Source organism: Coregonus clupeaformis, chromosome 10 (genome assembly GCF_020615455.1).
Source record: "Coregonus clupeaformis isolate EN_2021a chromosome 10, ASM2061545v1, whole genome shotgun sequence".
Taxonomy (NCBI): Eukaryota; Metazoa; Chordata; class Actinopteri; order Salmoniformes; family Salmonidae; genus Coregonus; species Coregonus clupeaformis.
Genome location: NC_059201.1, coordinates 12,186,645 through 12,199,839, shown reverse-complemented (window position 1 = coordinate 12,199,839; position 13,195 = coordinate 12,186,645).

The following is a 13,195-nucleotide window of genomic DNA, read 5'->3' as shown; positions in this document are numbered from 1 at the left end:
ATGATCTTGTGGAACAGTGCCAGGAAAAAACAGAAAGCCTCGTCTTCGAGCATCCTCACAAAGCCCCCCGCCTCTCTGACAGTCGGGGCATCAAAGTTCCCAGAGTCTCTGATGGTCTGGAAACACGTTAGGAGGTCATCCCTGTACTCGTACACAGTGTTTACAGCGCGACTGTGGAAGTTCCACCGTGTTGTAGAGGCTCTGGGAGTCTATGCGCAACCACTTCGTCAAGCACGGTGGTTCGCTTGGGAGACCTGGAGAAGAAAGCAGAAAATCCTGCAAGGTCGGAAAAGAAAGTGCCGATCCTGGGGATGCGTGAAGTAGCCTGCTGCATGATGAGGTTCAGCTGATGTGCATAGCAGTGGACGTAGTGCGCATTTTCGTACACATCCACTATTTTACGCTGCACTCCGCCGGTGGCTCCCCTCATCACACTTGCTCCGTCGTAAGCCTGGGCAATAAGTTTGGCCTTTTGTCCATGTGAGAGTATGGTGCTGAGCCTCTCCAGCAGCGCTGTAGCGATGGTGTCGGCGGTTGCGTTCTCGATCAAAATGAACTCGAAAAACGCTCTTGGGACGTTACTTTTAGCATCGATGTAGCGTATCACAAGCACCAACTGGCAGTGGGTGGAAACGTCAGTCGTCTCGTCAGCTTGAATGGCGATAAAATCAGCACTCTTTACTTCCTCCAGGATGTAATCCTTAAGCACTGACAGCATACAGTCCAACAGCTCGTTCTGTATCGTCTTTGACGTGCCCTTAAAAACGGTAGCTGTCTTCAGGTGCTCCTCCAGCACACTGTCGAGGGAGGCAACAAAATCCACTAAGCCCCGGAAAATGCCGGGGTTGTCCGAGGAGTCAGTCTCCTCGTGCCCACGCAAGGCCAACTCAAAAAGCCCCACAGAACTTCACACAATCGATAATTTTGGATAGAATGTGCCTGTTTTTATCCACCTCCTCATTGTGTTTCCTCACCGCAATCCTGTGGCCGTCATCCAGCTGCGTAGCAATGTTCACCCTTCCTAATACAGCTAGCTTTACAGAGTTGTCCATGTGTGCCCTGGTGTTCTCATGTTTCTTTACCTTCTCTGACAGGTGCTTCATATCCCTCACCCGGTACCTGTCCATGCTGAATCTGACCCCGTCGTTTTAAAAAGCAAGCACGGAAAGCAAAATAAAGCATTAGCATCAGTGCACCCAGCTAGCCAAGCCTTCCTGGTGTACCAGCTACGGGAGAAGCCGCGCATATACTGCTTCCCTTTCTCGCTAGCCTGCTGTCTGATTGAGAGGTCAGGTTGATCTGGGCCCAGCTCTTTCACCCGAACTTTCTCTGACAAAGTTCTCCTCTCAAACGGATCTTGGAGGAGAGATTTCACCGAGTTAGGGTTGGGTCTTGGAGGAGTAACGTTTGCGCTCGCCATTGTCGTCTAGTAAAAATGGCGCCACTGGAGCCCGGTCCTTATTTTATCAGGGGCGAGCTTGGGGGCGATAAAATAATCGCCCTCCTTGGATTCGAATTAAAATCGCTGATTAGCTACATTTTATGTCATACATTCATATCTTAAATTAGCAATTGGCTTAACTGCTACGTAGACCCGCCTCCTCGGGGCACTTTCTGTATCGCCCAGAGCTGACGAGGCGTTTGACAGGCAGAGGAAAGGTTGCGAATATGATTTTCTATCATATCTTACACATATTACTGTGTGCATTCCATATTTCAAACACACAAATATTGACATACTGATGTTTTTATTATTATTATTATTATTTTTATTTATTTTTTATTTAATTTTTTTAAATAATTGTATTTAAGGGGGCGGCGCCCTAGCGCCCTCTATCGGCCAGCCGCCACTGCATTTAAGGTGCAGTCTTTCACTGTCTTTTTAGATCTGTATCATCAGACCACATGGACAAGGTAAGTCTCATTCACGTCACATCAGTCCTTATGTCTTTTACTGGCAGATAAAGCAGGGTAGTTTACTGGATGGTAGGCCGTTGCATCGCCATCACTTTGATGCTGCGTGGCCATAAATACGCTTAGAGACAGGTTCTGGCCTGTGTGCGTCTGTGCTGAGATTAGTTGTCCGAGGTCCATCCTCCACACTCTCACACACACATGAATGGCCTATCAAGCCCACTCACCAGACAAGCTGCAAAAGCAGCAATAAACCATACTAGTCACAGGATAATTGGAATGTATTTTGGACTAGAACTTCTCTAATCCATTTGATTCACTGGAAAGGTGTGTGGAGCTTTGAGGTTGATAGTTGAATGAGGAATCTAATGTGGTCCTCTGTAGCTCAGCTGGTAGAGCACGGCGCTTGTAACGCCAAGGTAGTGGGTTCGATCCCCGGGACCACCCATACACAAAAATGTATGCACGCATGACTGTAAGTCGCTTTGGATAAAAGCGTCTGCTAAATGGCTTATTATTATAATGTAATGTGTGACTTTGATTTGAGGGGGTCTTAATTCAGTGGGATGGTGCAACATGTTTTTCTTTCCCCTGGTGCCATGGCAGTATGGTTTATGGTTCCCCCGTGGGCTGGTGTTGTTGTTTATGGGTGCTCTGTGTGGAGAGGAGAGCTGCGCCATGCCCCGGCTGTCAGAAGGAAATATCACTGTGCTCACTCCTGATTGCGGTGTACGGGGCCTCGTCAGATTCATAAAAATGCAATCCCATGCAGCTCTGTACCAGTCAGCCAGGGAGCACTAAATAAATGACGATACAGAGGAAGCAAGCCAATTTAAGAAGTGCATGGACACACACCACAGGAGTCTGCTGAGGGGAGGACGGCTCATAATAATGGCTGAAAGGGAGTGAATGGAATGGCATCAAACACATGGAAACCATTTTTTTTTGTGCATGAGTTGTTTTGATTAGAGTTGTGTTGGAAATCCAGCACTGAGATTATTCTGTAAAATTAAAGTGATTGGGTGCTTATTAAGCAATTGGTTTGTGGGTGCTGTAGTGTTGCTGGATTGCAGGTCTTTCTTTTTTGATTGCTCTGAAGTTGACTAGTTTCCTTTACTTTTCTTTATCGGATGTGGTAAGATTGCCACTAATCAATAATTTGGTTAAAAAATATATATATATATAAAAAAATAATACATTAATAAATAAATAAATAAAAATAAATAGGAGGGAAAGATGAGCTACATAGCTTAAAGTATTTTTTGGTTTACAAATTAATTAGTTAAAAATAAATAATAATAAAATAAAGAAATAATTCACAATAAAGAAATATAAAAGAGTTGTTACAATGGGGAAAAAGGACATCAAAACTATGAAAGTAATTACTCCTGTTGATGTAGTACAAGATAGTAATCCATTAGTTAATGGTATTGCAAGGTTATCTGGAAAATGGAATAAATGTTGGACTGACATTGACAAAAACTGATAAAAGATACAAAAGATAAAAGAGACAGAGGTATAGAGAAAATGGCAAAAGAGGCGAAGGTAACAGATAAACTAATGGCAGAAGTCAATACACCTTTCTCACTTACGGATTCAGCAAAGAGGCCCCCACCTTACGAGGAAAAAGTAGAGTTTAAGGACGTCTATCCTCAGCTTCCAATGATCATTCAGGAGGGTGATTATTGCATCAGAGATGAAGATGAACGAATAATAGAGAGAGGACAAGCAGAAACGACCATAAAGATTAATCCAAACTCCAAAAGTAAGAAGAAAACGACATGTCTGGAAACTAAGGGTAGAGTGAGGTTCAGGAAGATGGAACTTGAAGATGGAGTGATTCAGAAGAGATCATGGGTGGATATGACCCTGTGATCAGACAGAGGTTGGCCAGAGCGGAAAGAAGGGGTGATGGAAGTTGGAAGAAGAAGGATACTGTCACGTTCGTCGGTGAGAGATGTGGACCAAGGCGCAGCGTTGAAGGCGAACATATTTATTTATAGAATGATCACACGATCAAAACAACAAAACGATGACGTGACAGTCAATGGTAATACACAAACCAAATACGAACAAGAAACCACAATGAATGAGTGCCAAACGGCTACCTAAGTATGACTCCCAATCAGAGACAACGAGCTACAGCCGTCTCTGATTGGGAGCCACCCTGGCCAACATAGATCTACAAAACCAGAAAGTGAAACCTAGAACACACATAGACTATACCCACCCTGGCTCAACATATTAGAGTCCCCAGAGCCAGGGCGTGACAGTACCCCCCCCTAAAGGCGCGGACTCCGACCGCGCCCACCAAACACCACAGGGGAGGGACCGGGTGGGCACTCCGCTTAGGCGGCGGATCCGGCTCGGGCCTGATCCCCGCTCCCTCTCCAACCCCCCAAAGTACCCCTGGTCCGGTCTGGCCCCGCTGGCCGGAGCTGGACTGCACACTGGTGGAGCCGGATTGCTCTAGCTCCGGCGTGACGCATCTGACCGGTGCCGGACCAGCCACCGGTGGAACAGGCACGGGCCGTGCCGGACTGACGACGCACACCACTGGCTTGGTGTGGGGAGCAGGAGCGGGCCGAGCCGGGCTGTCGAGCGCACCACCGACTTGGTGCGGGGAGCAGGAACGGGCCGAGCCGGGCTGACGAGCGCTCCACTGACTTGGGGCGGGGAGCAGGAACGGGCCGAGCCGGGCTGACGGGCGCACCACTGACTTGGTGCGGGGAGCAGGAACGGGCCGAGCCGGGCTGACGGCGCACCACTGACTTGGTGCGGGGAGCAGGAACGGGCCGAGCCGGGCTGACGAAGCGCTCCACTGACTTGGGGCGGGAGCAGGAACGGGCCGAGCCGGGCTGACGCGCGCACCACTGACTTGGTGCGCGGGAGCAGGAACGGGCCGAGCCGGGCTGACGAGCGCACCACTGACTTAGTGCGGGGAGCAGGAACGGGCCGAGCCGGGCTGACGAAGCGCTCCACTGACTTGGGGCGGGGAGCAGGAATGGGCCAAGCCGGGCTGACGAGCGCACCACTGACTTGGTGCGGGGAGCAGGAACGGGCCGAGCCGGGCTGACGAGCGCACCACTGACTTGGTGCGGGGAGCAGGAACGGGCCGAGCCGGGCTGACGGCCGCACCACTGACTTGGTGCGGGGAGCAGGAACGGGCCGAGCCGGGCTGACGAGCGCACCACTGACTTGGTGCGGGGAGCAGGAACAGGCCGGACCGTACTGGGGACACACACCACTGGTCCTACGCAGGGATCTGGAATGGGCCGGACCGGACTGGTAACACACCCCAGTACCTCTCGCCGTGCCTCTACACCTTCCACCCCCTCTTCGACCAGTGGCCCCCGTAACCTGGCGGCCTCCTCTGCCAATCCGCTGGGCCGCTCTGCCGCGGTCTCCTGCTGGCCCGTCGTCCACGACGTTAGCCCCTCCCTAAAAATTTTCTGGGCGTCTCTCCTACCCGTGGACCAGGTCTCCATGTCCCTCGCCAGCCTTTCGCCCTTCTGCCACAATGTCAAGCCCTTCTCTTCCTCACTCGGCTTGACCCAGTCGAGGAGGCGAAGGAGATCTGCCAGAGATCTCCCTGGCGATGGCTCCTGGACACGCTGCTTGGTCAAATCTTGGTGGTTTCTTCTGTCACGTTCGTCGGTGAGAGATGTGGACCAAGGCGCAGCGTTGAAGGCGAACATATTTATTTATAGAATGATCACACGATCAAAACAACAAAACGATGACGTGACAGTCAATGGTAATACACAAACCAAATACGAACAAGAAACCACAATGAATGAGTGCCAAACGGCTACCTAAGTATGACTCCCAATCAGAGACAACGAGCTATAGCCGTCTCTGATTGGGAGCCACCCTGGCCAACATAGATCTACAAAACCAGAAAGTGAAACCTAGAACACACATAGACTATACCCACCCTGGCTCAACATATTAGAGTCCCCAGAGCCAGGGCGTGACAGATACAAGAGATCCGATCTCTGATGAAAGTCAAGATGAAGACAGCGATGAAGATTTGGAGATTAAAGGTGTTTCATGTTCAAGAGGATTTTATTCTACAATGACTAGCACAGAAGAAATAGAAAGAGATATGGAAGAAAAAAGGATCCCAAGAATTGGGGAGGAGGTATACATTGCGGTCAAGAAAAGGGAGCACGAGTAAGAAGATGATGTCAGTGATAATTCGAGGACAGAATCTGGAGTATAAGCCTTTGCAGAATACCGATATGTCAGATATACTTGAGAAGCTGCCTACTCTTCAAGATGGAGCAAATCCTTGGATTTCTAAGTTGGAAGGAATTACGGTGGGAACACAGTCTGCCATAGGAGACATTAAGAGACTTTTGGCTAATCTCCTTGGGATTCCAGGTATGGAAGACATTTTTCAGAGAGCTGGAATTAATCGATATGTGGGGACTGCAGTGAATGATCCTGAGTTGTTAGCTGCAAGTAGAAATCGGCTGTGGAGAGCACTAAAAGATAAGTTTCCAACAAATGTGCATCCTGACAACATTCTGATTGACCCACTAGGACAACAAGAAAATCCGAGAGCCTATGTGTCAAGAGTTCATCAAGTGTGGAGAAATATTACTGGAAATGATCCAGATGTGAGTCAAATAGAGCAGTCAATTTTGCGAGCTAAACTGCAGATGGGGCTGCCCTCACCAGTAAGGAGCAAACTGGCAGAGGTGGTTGGACTTGGAAGCATGACAAAAGGTGTCTATACAGATCATATAGCCCATCAAGTGGATCTGTACCGGAAAAAGGAACACAACCAGAAAGAACAGGACCAAGAAACTCTCAGAAAACTCAATCAAATACAACTGGTGGAGAATAAGAAGAAGGAGAAGAAACAGGCTTTGGTTATGCAGAATCAGTGTTCATCAAATCAACAATCACTGCCACAGCTTCAACCGAACCAGGTCCAACCGCAATTGTACCAGCCACCATTAGTGGGATCAGTTGTTTCATATCCACAGCCAGTTTCTGGACAGACACAGAATTGGAGAGGAAGAGGTCGAGAAGGCTTAGGAAGAGGAAGAGGAGGAAGATTTAAGCCATACTTCCAGCAATCTTCAGAAGTGTGTTATAATTGTGGACAGGTTGGTCACTTTTCCCATGAGTGTAATGGGCCAGGAGGAAACACCAGAGGGAATTTCAGAGGAAGATACAGGGGCCAGTCAAGATCATTTGGAGGACCGGTGAACCCTTATAGGGGCCCGGAGCAAGGATTCTAGAGGTGCCCAGAAGATCCGAAATGGGGGTGTCAGCTGGTAGCATTAGGACCGGAAAAAGATCCAACAATTGAGGTGAAAGTAAACAATCGACCATTGGAAGTGATGGCGGATAGCGGAGCTGCTTTCGCCTGTGTTCGGCCTGAAGATGCTACACATCTTCCCATGTCCAATCAACTAATTAGGACAATCGGATTTGAGGGAGTGAAACAGCTGATTCCTCTTACGGAACCAATTGAGCTCTGCTATAAAAATCAGAAAATTACAATACCCATACTGGTATCAGAACATACACCTATTGCATTGTTGGGAAGAGATGCATTGTGTAGATTGAATTGTACAATAAAATGTACGCCAGACGGCTGTCTGGTAGAAGTGCCAAAAGAAAAGGTTTACCAATAGTTGATGACGACAGAGATGGATTTTTCTTCAGTATTTTGGATTGGAAATCTCAGTGCAGATTTTTTGAAGCAGGCTAAGATATGGGAGAATTTCATTGTGGCAAACATGCCAGATGCGAGGCTTCCGGAATATCCATTTCATTGTACGCTCAAGTATTTCAAGAATGCTGCCCAATCGAACTCAGAGGAATGGTTGAGTCATCAACCAAAGAAAGTTCAACTCAGCTCATGTTGCATAATTTTAGGACCACAAGGAGCAGCTATGAAGATAAACACAGACGATTATCTGGATAAAGAATTTGAGATTGAGAAGAGTGTGCCACGTGTGACCTTGTTGGTATCTGAAGACTATGAGCAGAAGCATATAGGAGAAATGATGACAGAAGCAGAGAAAGCTGTTTTCGTACCAATGAAAGAGAATTTGGCGATTTGGAAGAGTGAACATCAGCGATTTCTCAAAATCATGATTTCGGCTCAAGGACAAGGACAGCCACAAGCTGTACGGATGACACATGAATTTATTTGCAGTGCGAAGATGGATTCAGACCCTATGAAAGAGGAGATGTTGCAACAAGTTCCAGAAGGTTTGTGGTCTCAACACAGTGCCGATATTGGACTTGTGAAATCAGCCCAACCGGTGAAAGTTGAACTTCGACCAGGAGCCAGACCTCCTTGGAAGAATCAGTATCCATTGAAAGATGAAGCAATCCAAGGGATCGAACCACAAATTGAAGGACTTTCGAAAGCAGGTGTTTTGAGGACAACAAAAAATCCTCAGAGTAACATGCCTTTGTTGCCTGTGAAGAAACCCGATGAAACGTATCGTGTGGTTCATGATTTGAGAGCGGTGAATGAGGTAGTGACTGATTTTCCAGCAGAAGTGCCAGACCCGCATACCTTGTTAGCCCAAATTCCTCCTGATGCGACACATTTCACAGTGTTAGATTTATGTGGTGCATTTTTTAATGTTCCACTTAGTGTAGAAAGTCTGAGTTTATTTGGGTTCACATATAAGGGACAGTTCTATGAGTACAGTAGATTGTCACAGGGGTACAAGCATAGCCCTCACATTTTCAATAAAGTACTGAAGGAAGATTTGGTAGGGATAGATCAGATATTGCAAAGCACTGTCATTCAGTACGTGGATGATATAATTATCTGCTCACAGAATGAGGAAACATGTCATAAAGACTCAATTAAATTGCTACAGGTATTGGCAGAAAAGGGGCATAAGGTTTCACAGAAAAAGTTGCAATATTGCCAGGAGAAGGTTGTTTATTTGGGTCAGAAAATAACGCATGGACACAGAAGCATTTCGGACAGTCAATTGGAAGCTATTCGTAAGGCTCCGAAGCCTAGAACTGTCAGAGAGATGATGACATTTCTTGGTATTGCTGGTTATTTTTCAGCTTGGGTTGAGAGCTATGCTAGTTTGACGGGACCTTTGAGAGCTATAGTTAAAAATACTGGGAGTGGTCAACTCCATAGCAATCTTTCCTGGACACAAGAAGGCCTTGTGGCATTTGAAACGATCAAACAGAGGTTACAGGAGGCACCTGCACTCACACTACCAGACTACTCTAAGAATTTCTTGCTATATGTGTCTACTTCTACTGGAGGTAAATATGCATGTGCAGTTCTTTGTCAGCCGACAGGTACAGGGACGAATCCTCAACCTATTTCCTACTACTCTACTGCCTATTCAGAAGTAGAACTAGGGCTACCACTGTGCTACAGAGCAATGGTGGGAGTATATTCAATGTATGACAAAGCATCATCTGTTACGATGGATTACCCAGTAACAATTCTTACCCATCATAGTCTCAGAAATCTTCTGAACTATGGAAAATATACATTGACTATGATAGGCTCAGAGACTATCATAGGCTCTTAGAGCAGGAAGATGTCACCCTAGTGAGGTGTGATACGGTGAATCCAGCCGAGAACTTGCCAACTTCAGAGGATGGTGAGCCACATGATTGTGTTCAAGAAGCAGAGAAATACTTGAGGATTAGATCAGATTTGCAAGCCTTTCCATTACGTGAGGCAGACCTGGAGTATTGGACTGATGGGTCTTGTTATCGTGTGGGAGATAAATTGTGTGCTGGCTATGCAGTAGTTAAAGCCCAAGGAACTGGATTTGTTGTTGAAAAGGCTGAAGTAATACCACAGCCTGCGTCCGCACAACTTGCTGAACTTGTGGGGCTAACAGAAGCGTGTTTGTTAGCAGAAGGAAAGCGAGTGACAATATATACTGATTCTGCATATCCACATAGTGTATGTCATTTGTTTGGAGCAGTGTGGAAAGGTCAAGGGTTTAAGAAAACGGATGGTTCTCTGATACAACATCATGCGCAAATAATGAAATTGTTGCATGCTATGATGAAGCCTAAAGAGATAGCGATAGCTAAGTGTGCAGCCCATAAAACAGATGTGTCAAAAGTCACACAAGGGAACAAAGCTGCTGATGAAGCTGCAAAAGCCGTCACAGGAGCGGACAAATTGGGCAAGGTTTTTCTGGTCACTCATGGTGTGGACTTGGAAGACAAAATTAAGCTTAAGGATGTGATTTTGATGCAGGAAGCTGCTTCTACGATTGACAAACAGTTATGGCTAGACCGAGGTGCCGTCAAAGATGCTACTGGTCTTTGGAGAAACCATGAGGGGTTGATAGTAGCGCCTCTAGACCTATTAGGCCTGATGATTCAGGAAGCACATGGGTTAGCTCATGTTGCAAGGGGGAAGGTTAGGAGAAAGATCACAAAGGAGTATGGTTTTTGAGCACCATATTTGCTTGAACAGGTTGACTATGTCATAGGCAGGTGCACAATCTGTCTGAAAATGTTCGCAAGGGTGTGACTGTTCTTCCTGGTCACATTCCTACACCGAGAGGTCCTATGCGTGAGTTGGTTATCGACTTTGTTGTTATGATAAAACCAGTTGAAGGGAAAATATATATGCTGGTGGTTGTGGATAGATTTTCACTATGGCCGGAGGCCAGTCCAACCAAGCGAAAAGACGCTCAATCGGTTGCCAAGTTCTTGTGTAAAGAAGTCATAAGCAGGTGGGGACTTCCTGATCGAATATCCTCAGATAATGGGAAAGAATTTGTGGATAAATCAGTGAAATTGATGTTGAAAAAATTGGGAATTAAGCAACGTCTTGGAGCAGTTCATCACCCACAAAGTCAAGGGATTTGTGAAAAAATTAACGGTGTTTTGAAAAATCGCATTGTCAAAACAGGAGAAGCTGGTGATTCGGTTAGACAAAGTAGCCCCAGACCAGTTAGGAAAAAAGTCAGACCAAAACGTTGCGAAAACTAGGGTTGAAGTAACTCTAGGAAAGTCAGCTCAGCTTCCATGTCAGTGTACGAGAGAGAAAAGTGGTGAAGGGAAATTTTGAGTTCAGTGGGAAGATAGCTATGGCAGGAGTTTAGATCTGTTAGGAGCAGTTGCATTGAGAAAGTATGCGTTGCTGAATGATAAAAGAAGACTGAAAATGGAGGGTGATTGCAGTCTCTATGTGTACAATTCCCAGCAGGAGGATCAAGGTGATTATAAATGTATTTTTTATAATCCACAGTTTGAAAGTGAGGGATTAGAGTCAGGACTGAGAGTTAATGTAGTGACACTAGTGGTGATAGATGGAAATACAAGTAAAGAGCTCCAAGCTGTAGGGATAATAGATGAATCAACAACAATGACATCAACACTTCAGCCTAATACAACAACAATGAGAAGCAATTCAACTCTTTTAACGTTGACAGTTATTAAAGCTATAAATGTATCACATTTGATTACAATGGCGCCTCAGAAAATCGCTCCAACACCAATTTTAGAAAAGACTGTGATTAGGGTTAGGATGGGTGGTACAGCTCATCTTCCTTGTAGATGTGAGAGAAGGAGTGGGGGTGGTGACATTCCTCCCACGTGGAGAGATAATTATGGAGAAGAAGTGTTGTTATCAGGACCAGAGGTAGAAGCTGTGCCCCCTAGTCAAAGGAAATATATTTTGTACAACGATATGAAGTGGAAGAGGGTTATGAGTGATTGCTCACTTCTTTTGCGTAATGTTACATGGGAAGATCAGGGAGAATATACTTGTACTTATTTAGAGCCAGCGTTCAAATTTGTTCCGTTTAAGAATTACTGGTTAGAAGGCTATGTAACTCGTAAGGTGACGCTTATGATGAAAGATTTAAAGTCTGTTGAAGTTTCCACAGTCACCAAAGGAGTTCAGGAGCAGTATATTACAGTAGTCACTCCAAGAGTAAATAATACACAGAGGATATCTGCCACTTTGCCCTTGGAAATAATTAAGAGTGTTAATACATCAACTAAAGCCACTATTTTAACAGTAACTTTGAAAGAGATGAATGTTACGACGGCGATAACAAATTTCGGGAATGTGACACAGACACCAACAACAACTTTTCTGAAATTAAAGGATGTAGTAAATGAGACTCAAAAGTCTATGATACAGATGGAGATTGGTGTAAATGGTAGTAAAGACAGTGTTGAAATAGGAGAGCAGATGGTAGCAGAGAATGATGAAGATTCATCTGAAATAGTGCAGAATTCTATCCCGGAGGTACAGGATGAGTTCTTTAATTTTGATGGAACACCAGAAGATATATCTGATCAATAACGCTCGTTAGGGAAGAGAGAAACTAAATGGAAGGCATATGGACTTGATTCTTCTGTTTTGCAAATTAAAGATGGATGGGCAGGTAGGAATCTATGGTTCCTGCAGTTAACTCATTCTGTAAGATCAGTGAGGAATCTGGAGGGTCCATGTCTGTTGAGAATTCCAGCACCAGGCACATGGGGTTCAATCTTAGAGACGGTGGCTCAACCTCTATCAATTGCGTGTCAATCTTATGCTTTATCATGGCTGTTGTATCAGCAACAATCATTAACAGATATAATGATGTCGTTGTCGAAGCACTTGTTTAGGCCTAGGTTTAATTGTTCTTGGTTAAATGAATTACCCTATGTGAATTTGTTAGATCGGAAGGAAAATAAGTTAACAGCGATTCCTGAAGCACTGGAGGTAAAACCCGTGAGGGCTAAAAGCTGTTTTTGTTCAAATAAAACATATGATGGACCGGGTATGTTTATGGGAATATCAGATTGTGATGATTATATGATGACTTTGGGTATGCATGAACGTAAGGTTAGTGATGAGATATATAAAGTAACTTTTTCTGTTCCATTTAGTAAGAAGAGCAGGACTTTGATGGTAAAATATCAGCTTTTGCCTGGCAATGTGACTATAGGGAATTTTCGAGATATTTGGTGGGTTTGTGGTGATAAAGCCTATATATTCTTACCCTATGGATGGACAGGATGTTGTTACATGTCGATGTTGAAGCTTCCATATGAGGTTTATACCATTCAAAAGGGGGAAGCACCAGACACAGCTCAATCTGATTCTAGGTCTGGAAATAGGGTGAAAAGGGAAATGGCGCAATTTCATAATCTGGAATCCTACCATTGGAGGATAAGTCTAGGAGAGAAGTGGGGACTTGAACTTTTTCCATGGTATGGTGTAACATTTTTGGCAGATCACATTGATAATATTACCTATACTTTGCAGGGTTTTGCAAACGAAACGATACGAGGGTTT